Raw genomic sequence first — 11,960 nt, forward strand, 5'->3', positions numbered from 1 at the left:
TCCTGCTTCCTAGTTCAACGTTGTTTTAATACCTCTAAGACAAACATCTAAAAAGTGGGATGATGTTTCAGCCCTCATCCACGCATGCAAGGGAAGCCCTAATTCATGCCATTGCTTGCTAATGCCTGTCCAGATCGCTCCATGGCTGCTGGTGGGCTTTGGCAGCTTCTCCTTGTGGCAGGGGTCCCCTCGTCCCTGTGCCCTTGCATCACACCCACAAGCTTTGTCTTAAGCAAGGTTAGGAGCTTCAAACACTCACCCCAGGCCTCCACACAGCCCCATGGCTCTAACTGGCAACAGATGAATCCAGACTGTTTCCCGAGAGACAAGAGTTTCCACAATCCCTAAAGCCTCTTAGGCAACAGCAATATCCTAAATGGGAGCTTTATTCTCCTGCTCTGCTCAACAGAGCCTGTATTCAGATATGAAATGCTGGAACACTCACTCAGGAGCCCCCTCGGGACAGGAAACCTTCCCTGTAGGCGTGGGGTGTCCTGGATCATACCTGGGGAGCTGCAGAAAACTCTCCCACTGATGAGCTGTAAAGGCCAGGGAAAATGGCATGTCCCAAAATAGAAAGCACCTTTTTGGGTTCAGAGGTCCCCCTTGAGCTCTAGATTTTCAAACCTTGCTGATTCTCCCTGTTGCTGGGGGCAACTTTTGTGTCCTGACATGTCCCTGCACAGGGGGCAGTGGCACATGGACATGTCCATAGCTGGTGGTGAAACCCAAGAGTGCGACCCGTGGTGCTTTCTAGGAAGCCAGAGGCTTCTCTACACCTGCAAAGAGGGAAGAGGGAAGGCAAAGCACCCCACTGTCCCCTGTCTCACACAGAGGGCTTATTGCTGATGGAGGGGCAGGAATGAATCTGCATTCGCTGCAGCCACCTCCTCCAAGTTCCACACACCTCATGACCCCGTTCTTGGCCTCCTCCTGGCCAGCGATGTGCAGTCCCTGCTGCGAAGGGTGAAGGGTGAGGGAGCCAGCAGCTGCCAAGGGTTCACGTGAGCTTGCAGCATTCCTCCAGAAGCTCCTCTAATCTCCGTGACCTCAGTGGGTGGATGGCAGCCAATTGCCATCACTGCATCCTTAGCAGACCTTGGCTGCAAAGGAGGAACCACTGGGGGAGTTAAAAGGGAAAAAAAAAAAAAAAAAAAGAAAAGGGAAAGAGAAGAAAAAAACAACTTGCCTGGCCAGTCTAACTGCATTTGGTTGATCTGATTTCAGGCGTCTGCTAAGACACAGCATGCCTATTTATCATAATCAGCTTAGGGCACAAGGACAGTGTTAACTAGGCTTTACTGGATTAAAACCTGCCAACTAATTCATAGCACCCACCCAACCAGTACAAGTGGGCTTGTACACAGTCTCTGTGCTTTGTCTTAAACATTTTAACTGGCATTAAATAAAAGCACCTGCATAATGTGAAAGGCTACAATTGCCCTATTGATCCATCAGCATTATGAGCAAGAAAAGGGCTTGGGAAATAGAGACTCAGGCAGGTTAACACAGAGCAGAGCTGTAAAAGCACTGAGCACAAAGGCAGTGTCTTGATGTGTTCCTGCCCATTCAAACTGCTCAGGGCTCACTCTGAAATCACCAGCAATATGCCTTAGAATCAGCTGCAGGATTTCAACTAGACTGGAATTTGCAGATAAAACTTGGTTACATCAGCCTGGAAGAGCTAATATAAATGGATACTTTGAGGGTCTAGGTATAAAGTAATGCAATATCTATTTAAAGTCCCAAAGAGCGACTGTTAACTACAGCAGAGCCACATCAGATGAGTGACTGAGCAAAAAGTGTGAGCAAAAGGGGAATTTCACTGTTCCTACAAATAATGCTTAGAAAAATCCTTAAGAGAAATCCCCACAGTGGAGTATAGCTGGAAACTCTCAGTGTCCATGACAACACCCCTGAGCAAACTCAAGTCTCCCTGTCTTCTGGGCTGTGGATCCTTGCACATATTATAACCTGCCACCTAAGACTGGTCAGAGTGTCTGTAAAGCAGCAGACAGTCAATTTAAATATTTAAAGTGCTTCCTGAGAAGGTGATTACACTATAGAGAATTGTTTCATATTACAGTCAACTTCTGCTGGTCATTTACAAAGGACTCCTTGGATCAATTGAGATAAGTTTCTGACCAATATCAGCCACTCCTAAGTGCTAGGAATCCTGGCTAACAAAAAACCCCAACACCCCCAAATCCAGATGCTTTCCTGCCATGGATATGATCTCATCCATCATCCTCAGGGAAGCAGTGTCCAGATCATGAAGTGGAAAGGGCTGCTGCTTTACCAGTGAGTCACTCAGCTGTGCTGGACCCCCTACCCAACCCTCTCATCACACCTACATAGGGCTTTTACCCTCAGTTTTCTTATTGCTGCAGGGTTCTGTGTATTCGACCACAACATCCCAGTGGCCACGTGGCAGGACCTGACAAGTTTTTTACTTGCTTGTGAGATGCTCTGCAAGACCAGCTCCTGTGGCCCTACAGGTTACCTCAAGGCAGCTGCTTTGATTAAAGACAAATGCAAACCATGTCCCCTGAAGGCTTCAACATAAAAAGGAAGCAGGAACTCCAGTGTACTCTCTTTGCATGGAAAACCCACACTGGGGGACAAGGGGAAGTGGGTTGACTTGGGATTTTTACATGTTTGAGGTCAGCAGAGCTGGTATTTGTGCATTGACACATTAGATAATTAAATGCAGGCAGAGTCAGGTGTTGGCTGTAAGCTTCTCCTTCCTCCATTTAAGCCTCCACCTCCTAAAACAGGAGATGACCTTTCATTTCCCAGCAACACCCATATCCTTACTCAGAGGTAGGAGCTGCTCCTCACCGGGGTGGTCAGGGGATTACTGCAGCTCCTATCCACATCCTGTAACACAATGACTGGTGACTTCCCTCCAGTGGGCCCTGCTCCTTGAGCTACAGAAATCCCTGGATCCTGGAACAGAAAAATGAATGTAGATGAATCAAAGGAAAATGGTGCAAAATGGCAAAACAAACAAACAAAGGCCTAGGAATGTATTAAGCCATTCTAAGGATCTACAGGATGACCAAAGACTTCATGCATCAACATCCCTCTTTAGCCAGCTGAGTCCTTAGAGTTGTCAGTGTTGTTTGTCTTCATCCAGGCACATCCCAGCAGGAAGTGTAGGAAGTGGTAAAGGGGAGGATCATAACCAGGCACTAAGCCTGGTATTACTGACTCTGTGAATCCAACATGCATGTTCCAGACTGAGTCCCTTGGCAAGAATTGCCAGAAGCCAACTCAAGGACTGAGCCCTATCACTTGGCTCCCTTTCTTTTCAGTGGGACTCTGTTGTGGCAAATAACTCATATTTACTGCCAACTCTGTTTATGCTGCTGCTTAATTTGCACATATGCAATGTACTGAGGTGAAGTGTCCAGCTGCTGCCCCTCAGCAGCAGCCAAGTAGCCTTTGCTGCAGCTGGGAGGAACTGGGGGGAGATGATGGGGCCAGGCCAGAGCAGGAGGTGGATGGCACCACCCCAAACGCTTTTTCTCTCCCACACACTCATGCTGCTACTGGCACATTTATTCCTGCAAGCACTGATCCCTTGTGACTCAAGCAACACAAAGCAGACCTCTGGCTCCTCTGCAACACCCACATCCAACAAGAAAGTTGGTTCCTGTGTTAGGCACCTTTCCAAAAAGAAGCTTTCTTGCCCATTCCTCACATTCCCCATTGACACCTCTGCTGCCAGTGTGGCCAGTGAGGTACCATTAGCTAGGGCAGTGCAGCTGCACAGTCAGGGATGCTGACATGTCCAGGAGGACACATCCTGCTCTCCAGCCTGCTCACAGCAGCAGGTCAGAGCCATGTTACACACAGCTCAAGGCAGCTTGCTAAACCTCACCTGGGAGGCTCTCGGGACTTAGAACACCGTGATGGGGAGCTGCAGGGCAGTCAGCATGATCTGAATAAACATAAAGGTCTGAACAGTGGATTTTTTCCCTCTCTTGCTTTCTGGTTATAAATTTCTCCCCACCCTGCACCTCAGTTTCCTCAGCTATTCTAAGGGGTCAGTGGTGCTCAGAGCACAAGCCAAAGATGGCAAAGTGCTTCTTGTGGAAAGCTTGAGCACAGCACAGGAGATGTGCTGCACCTCAAAAGCAGCACATGATACCTGATGTTTAATATGCATGAAACATCTGGACTTTCTGAACTGGGGCACTGTAAAGTCACACCCTGCCAATGGATCTCCTGTATGCACTGGTACTGCAGGAGTGTGGGAGGACTCATCACCCAGTCATGCAAGAGGCTGAGGATTGTTATGATTAATCTTTCTCTGTGATGTGGAGGTACTAAGGGACTCCAGCCTCTGACCAGACTGGCAGGAAGCCAGATCCTGGAAAAACACAGACCCAAAAGACCATTTGTCTCAAGGCATTTATAACCTAAGATGCTCAACGGGAATCATATATGCAGCAGTGGAGAATCCAAAGGGGAGGTGTAGTAATTACATATTGAATGTGGAAAATACTCTGGCTACTGCCAAGTCAACTTTGCATACCATGGTGAAGAATTTTGGGGCGATAAAGCTAATGGCAATTTGTAATGCCTAAGTAAAATGGATCCAACCTCCTTCCCAGGCTGGGGCTATGCACTCCAGCATTGCCAGGGGTTCAAAATACAAAGTACTAGTTAGCCCTTCTGTAAACTCTGGCTAACATGCTCAGTCAGGCAATCTGCCCTCTCACCACCTCCTCCAGCCTTGAGCTGAGCACAAAGCCATCCTTCCCACCTAAGAGGCTGCTGACAGAGGACATGGACACCTCAGGGGGACGTTTTGCAGCTGCACTGATTGAGCAGCCAGTGGCTTTCCCCCAGCCCCAGCACAGCATGAACTCAGAGAAAACCTCTGAGCAGCAGAGCAGAGGGAACCAAGCTCCTCTCAGCTCACAGACTGAAGCAGATGGAAAAAGATGTGTCTTACATGCCCTCGACAGCTCCTGTTCACAACAGCAGCATGTGACCCACACTGACAAACCAGGCAGCTAACTACCAGAAATAAATATGTACAGCAGTGAAACTGTACAGATGGAAAGCTCTGTTTTATCTGTGGCACTGTCTGGGATCACTTGTTGTTGGGTTCTTTTTGATGAACTCACTTAAAAAAAAAATCCTTAATAACATCCTAAATTAGACTGCAGAGAGGAAGGCTTCAAAATAGGAAAATCCAAACCACTTCTGCTTCTTAGTTGTAGAGGAACTCTTGAAAAAAATCTTAGACTTGAAAAAAACTCCAACTCAAAACCAGTGTACTGTCCACTTTTCAAACTCTGTTTGCATGGCATTTCAGGGGCTCAGGTACCAATTTCCTCTCCTGAACATGGCTTTCCTAGGACTGAGTAGGCAAGCTCATCCCTCCATCACTGCTCTGAGCTTTCTAAAATTTCTTACAAGGCAGTGATTCATGAGAATAATTCTTTCACCTGACGAATAATATTTGCAGAGAGGGTGGACAGGCTGTCAGATGACCAATGCTTTGTTCCTGAATGTGTTTGTGACTTTATATAACTTTTATCTACCTGTCAGTAACCCACTTTTAACCTCTCCATTTCTGTCACCTTTCCCTAGATGGGTTAAATTGTTTCATGCCATCTTCTCCATAATGGGGCTGAGCTGTGGTTCCTGGAAGCTGCTGTACTGCTTTCCCTTTCCAAATAAAAGGTGGAAAACAATTTAATATTGCTCCCTTTAAAATGTCATAAAGCCTCTTAATTCTCCTCCTTTGAGAGCTGGGTGCTATTTTCATGTCATAAAATAGGTACAATGAGAGGATAACTCTTTAAAAGTTGTTACTAAAATCAGAGGGATGTGGGTTGGTAGTGGCTCAGAAAGACTGTATAAGATCACTTGTCTCCAAATGAAGGGACCAAACTTCTCCTAAGCAGAGATTTTAGCAATGCTCCAAATATCCTTTTTTCAGAGGAAACCTCTTTCATTAATATCTTATACAATACAAAAGCCTTTTGCTTTTCTTTTGGTGGTAGGGAGAACAAAAGTTATTACAGTTATATAAGCAGGATACCAAAATAACTTTTTTTTTTTTTCCACAAGGAAACACGAGAATTGGAGGCTTTTATTTTTAATACAGAAAGAGCCTCAAACTATCTAACAGAATACAGCATGAAAACAACCACCCTGAGAGAGACCACAGACCCTTCTAACCCAGTATCCTGTCTCCAGCAGTTGCCCATAGCAGTTGCCTAAGGGAAAAGTGTGAGGTGGAACAGGCGGCAAAGCTTCCCCAGCACGCTCTCCCCTTCCGTGCCCAAGGGTTTCCTGAGCCAGAGATGCTGTGCTGATCTCTAACCACGCATGAGGGACTTGTTTTACTCTGACCCATAACCCTGCACACCCTGGGCTGGTGAAATGTGAGATGCAGAAGGGCAGGAGCATGAGAGCCAAGCCTCTGTACCAGTCACCTGTCCTTGAGACGCTGCAAAGCCTCTGCTGTGATAAAACCCCTCTCATACCTGCCCACCACCTTCTGACATGATCCAAACCCCCATAAATCATCTGAGATTCCCCTTCCTGAGGGCCTCCCTCCTCAGCCACTACCTTCAGTAGGAACAGAAACAGGTCAAAACAGAGAAACTACTGAAAATTCCACCCTTCATTAAGAGTTGCTTATAATATTGGCTCATCCTGAGTCATGACATAGCTCTACCCAGTAACCCACATATTGTACACAGGATATGTTTGCACTGCAATCAAAGAAATAATTGTTGAGATGTTTGCTACAACCAGACGTTATATAATAGTTGTGGCTAGTCTTACTGGCTACATTGGTCACATAATTCAGTATTTCCATGCTGATAACATAACAGGAAACAAACAAGCAAAATCCCCACAGAAATCCAGTCAATAAAAACCTCTCCAAACATGCTTGTACCAATGCTGCTGTTCTGCCTCCCAGCTTCCTCCTGTATATCTCACTAGGGCATCTGCAGAACTTGCTGGGACCACCTCTGACCAGATTTTGAAAATATTGAGGTGCAGAGAGCCAGAGCAGGATATCTACTCAGGACTTCTAAAGCACTGAACTTTTTAAGATTAAGAAATTGATACAGTAATTTTAAGTTTGGGTTGAGTTCCCAGAGGAGCTGTGCCATTGGGGTGGGATTTCTCTTCTGCCCATGGCTGGCACTTAGGAGTTTCATCTTTCCCTGTTGTGCAAGCTCCTAAACAAAGGTATCTCCAGAGAATTACTTACTCCTTTTTAAGATGGCAGCTAAGAGGATAATGAAACAGACTTTTTACAGGTGCTTCTCTGCTTTAACTACAGGAGAATTTATACAACTAGTTTAAACCGCGTGTTTGGGTGATTAACAGTAGCTAAGAAGAACTCATTACAAGCTGCCCACAGTTGTGTTTTAGTTGTGATTTAAGTACTGAAGACTTCAGGTCTGCTTTTAAATAACAAGACTTTGATTTTGAGATGTTTTTGGAATCAGTCCTCTAAACATGTATTAACTATGACTGCAGTAAGGGATGGGATGCGGTCTTCTTGTTCCATCTTCTGCCCATCAAAGCATCCAGTGAGAACACCTGCCTGCTAATTATGGGTATGTACACAGGCCCACTGCATTTGGTTTTGCCATGTTATTACCACATTGTACCTGACAGGGTGAGCTGGGAGGTCAGGGCTGCAGATTTGTAAACAGGAACAAAACTGGGAAATCTTGAAGACATCTATAAAGCAGAGTTTTTCCACTCAAAGTTTGATCTATTATTGTAATGAATGTTGCATCCTGCAACAGGAAGATAGAAAAATAACAGGAAGGATTCCAATGAGAAGAGGACAAACTTGCAGTCAGAGAAAACCGGGCAAGGAAAGTCTTTGCAAGCTCATCAGCTTTGACTGAAAAATGGCTTTCAGCTCGCCCTGCATAATGTGATTTGTATTCTGTCCAGAGCAATCATTAGGCGAGGTAGTTATCTGGCTCTGCCATGTATTATGCTACAGGTGCAAGGTCTGGAACCCCATATAATTGCTGCATAGATCTAGATTTAGCTTATCATCATTTTTTCCGTTAGCTTTCAAAAGAACAGCAAGAGCTTTGCAGCTGCCCTTTGCTGGGCTGTGCTGTGTAGCCAGTGTTGCTCTCTCAGCAATCCCCCTGTCAGGGTAAGGAAGCACTGTGGGCTAGCAAGTCCTGAGAAAGGGATGCCCAGCTCACACCGATGGGCAGGGCTGCACCCAGCTGCAAAGACTACAGGAAGGTCCAGTACTTTGAAGGAGAAAAAATAAGAAACAGATAAGGACCACTCACTACCTACCCCTCTGAGTATTCATGGGGCACCTTGTCCTTGGGCAATACCATAGCCTCCCTAGCCTCGAGACCCCCTCACAGCTAGACCCGTGTGGAGACTGATGCATGGAGAGGACATGGGGTTTGCCCAAGGTCTCACGGAAAGCAGTGTCAGGGTTGGTACTGCGCCTACATGACGTGAACCCCTGTCCCAGGCTTTAGCCACAAAAACATCGCCGTTACGTACTTGGGCTGTCTTGGCAAGGGGAGATCAGTTTCATTTAAAAGCTGCTACGAAAGCCATGCCCTTGAGGCTTGTTTTGGCAAGCACATCCCAGGGAGTTGTTTGCTGCAGCCCATGCAAGGGGCACACGCTCCCGGAGCTCAGCCAGGCTCTCGGGCCGTGCCTCCCCTGTGCCCTGGCACAGCTCACTGCACACAGCCGTGCCAAATCCTGCCGGATACTGCTTGGGGCAGTGTGTCACGGCGTCCTACTAACCACGGCTCACCTGCCCTGGCAGAGTGACCCACACTGCTCTAATCTGTAAATCGTTCAGCCTAACGCAATCCCCACTGGGATGGCCAGTAATTAACACCGTGCTAACCACGGGTGGAGTGCAGGGTGGAACCTCTGGGTGAGCAAATAAAACCAGGACACTGAAACCAGGCTGGCACCCTTCTAGCAATGTCACCTTTGCAGCCAGCAGCCCGATTTCCCCATCAGGATCCATGGACACCCTGAGTTTGCAGCTGTGACAGACTCATGTGAGCTGGACATGCTTGATGTGAAGAAGGGCTGTCACAGTGCAATTCAAAGAGCACGTAAATCACAGAATCATAGAATCGTTTGGGTTGGAAGGGACCCTAAAGTCCCGGCAGCTCCAATTCCCTCCTGTCCTATGCTTTACTACAGGCCTCCTGTGAAAAGTCCCTCCCCCGCCTCCTCCCTTTAGGTCCTGGAAGGTAACAGAAGTCCTCCCCTGAAGCCTTCTCTTCTCCAGGCAGAACCACTCCAACTCTCTCAGCCTGTCTTCAGAGGAGAGGTGCTCCAGCCCTCTAAGCATTTTTATGGCCTCCTCTGGACCTGCTTTAAGAGGTCTATGTCCTTATTAAATTATGGTGCTGCAACTTTGACCAGGAGCAGCCTGCCCAGCCAAAAATGAGAACTAGGAGAAAGAAACACTTCATGCTCAACAGAGTTTCTCTGGCTCGGTTGCTGTTCAGTAGTAAATCAGACATCCACAGGCATTCACAAACAGCTCAGGTATCTGGGAATGCTGAATGCCAATAAATTGATGCTGATCAGCTTGATGGCCAGGTATACTAGAAAAAGAGGATCACATTTTATCTTTTAGGTGTTCATGCTTGTGGATGCTTGGATATTTTGAGTAGGATTTCCACTGGTACAGTATATTTTGTCTTGTCAAATAAAATAACAACAACAACAACAACAATAATAAAAAGTTCTTTTCACTTTAAAAATTACCTCGGATGCAGTTTGGCTGCCAGTTAAGACTGTCAAGGGATGTTGTTTGAAGGAGAATTTTGCCTTGGTTCATGGGTTACCACGTCTGAAACATCCATTGCTCTAGTGACACCACTGTGGTTTTGTGAATGGCAGGATCTCATGCACTTGCTGGTCTAAAAGTAGTGGTGGTTCATCACTGATGGCTTTTCCCCTAATGCTACTCCTTGCGCAATACCAGAAGATTCTGTTGTCAATGGAGCAGCTTCTTTTCTCTTCAGAAGCCCATATTTTAGGAGTCCCAAAATGCAGGGGATTGGTGAGGGAGGGTAGGGATGTCAATTCAATCTTGAGGGCCTGTGAAGAACAGAGATGTCAGAGAAGTCCAGGAGAAATGATAATTTCAGAAGGGTTGTGGTACTGATGCCAAATCTGTGTTTGCGTGCACCAAACTGTCCCCTCTGAATCCAAACCCATGATGGTGTAGGAAAGTTTGGGTTTATACCATAGGGCACAGAGTTTCCAAAGTGACCGAGTCTTTCCTGGTTGCACTTTGTCTTCTTGTAAAAGGAAGAAAATCTAGCAAATCTCCAAACAGTGTCCTGGGGACTCTTATGCAGCCCTTGGCAAAACAGGCAGGGCCTTTTTCTTACATTGTGTGAAGACTCCAGAGCTATGAGAACATATGAAAATTGACACATTAGCAAAACATCACTCCATTCACACATGAGAGGTCAGGCTAGTGGCTACCACCCTCTCAGGACCAGGTCATGCAGAAATAGCCCACACTCATCTCACAAGATTTTCCCACCTCCCAAATATCGTACTACAACAGCATGAAGATTTCAGTGAGGGATGAACTTCTTTGCCACCATTGAGCAAAATACTGCACTGAAAGCTTCCCCCCAAGCAGGGAACTGCAAATGAGCTATGGGAAGATGGTGATTTTTGAAGTGGGGTGTTGTACCTGTGCCAGGGACAGGCTGTTCCTAGGGCAGCCAACCTGTCTGGTCATTGAAGGCAGGCGTCCTGTCTCTGACAGCAGCCGGTGACAGATGCCTAGAGAAGATGTAAATGACAGGAAAGCCTGTAGTGACACTTCCCCAGAAATACCAGAGACTTCCTGAACCAAAGATACTATCTCCATATTTAAAGTGCATTTTTCATTCACCACAGTGTGCAAGGCAAATTGTGTGAAAAAGCATACTCTATTGTTCTACAAACTGATTTGATATTTAATCTGATTCTCCCTAGTATAATGACTGCTCCCTCATCACCACTCCTGTGCCACCCCACATATCACAGGGCCTGGAGACCCCTGTCACCTGTTTGGAGCTTGTCTGCTTGGTAATTTGTACAGAAGCTGCTCTGGTTCTTTGCACTTTTGTGTCTCAAATCTGGTACCCTGTGGAAAAGACCCCCCAGAAGAAGTAAAGGGAGGACCATGGCTGATAATGTCTTGGACCAGGTCACAAAGCAGGAGAAGATACAGCATAGGAGAGGATACATCAATGCTTCTCAAACCCTTTTTTACTATGGCCATGCACATTAAATTTTGTGTTAGCACCTCAGATTGTTTTTCTATGATGACTGCAAATGAGGTCTCTGTTAATGATGCTCATGAATGTCAGGCTCCAAAAAGACCTACCAATTTCCTACCACTATGACTGAAAGTTGGATAAAGTCACAGATTATCTGTCCGAAATTATGAAGCATCCCCCACAAGAGAAGAGCCCTGCCTGCTGCAACCACAGCACTACATGATTCAGATGCTGGTAACTATCTTCAGTTTCTTCTAACTTTGCTCAGGCCTTAAAAACATTGAGTCAGCATAACCTCTTACCATCTTTTTTTAGTGCGTGAAGATACAATCGCTCGGCACCAGAATGATGACACAGAATCTGCAGCAGAGGATCAAATGTGCAATAATAAATTGATACTGGAACCACCTCCTACAATTGATAGTTGCTTAGTCATTTCTCTCTCCATCTCCTATGTTCAGTCCCAATGCTGCCACCCCTTCCACAACTCCTGGGACATCCCTAACATGATCTAAAAACATCCGGCTGTGCTCTCAGGAAACTGGAGACACAGGGAAAAGCGTTGTCTTGCTGCTGAGCCTGCTCCTTGTGTAAGTGTTATTTTTAAATCATCATGCAGAAGGATGAGGTTCCCATAAGCCAGGGTTTCTGTGAGACAGGGCT

General features: G+C 46.3%; 1 long non-coding RNA gene across 1 annotated transcript; it reads right to left on the minus strand.

Annotated features, from left to right (window-relative positions):
• Nucleotides 1-2,849: 2,849 nt before the first annotated feature.
• On the minus strand, nucleotides 2,850-10,809 carry LOC128810602 (uncharacterized). Its single transcript, XR_008438083.1, has 3 exons — nucleotides 10,724-10,809; nucleotides 9,778-10,429; nucleotides 2,850-2,949 (listed from the first exon to the last, which is right to left on the minus strand). It is a non-coding gene; the product is annotated as an uncharacterized LOC128810602 (long non-coding RNA).
• Nucleotides 10,810-11,960: the final 1,151 nt, after the last annotated feature.

Source organism: Vidua macroura, chromosome 8 (assembly GCF_024509145.1).
Source record: "Vidua macroura isolate BioBank_ID:100142 chromosome 8, ASM2450914v1, whole genome shotgun sequence".
Classification (NCBI taxonomy): domain Eukaryota; kingdom Metazoa; phylum Chordata; class Aves; order Passeriformes; family Viduidae; genus Vidua; species Vidua macroura.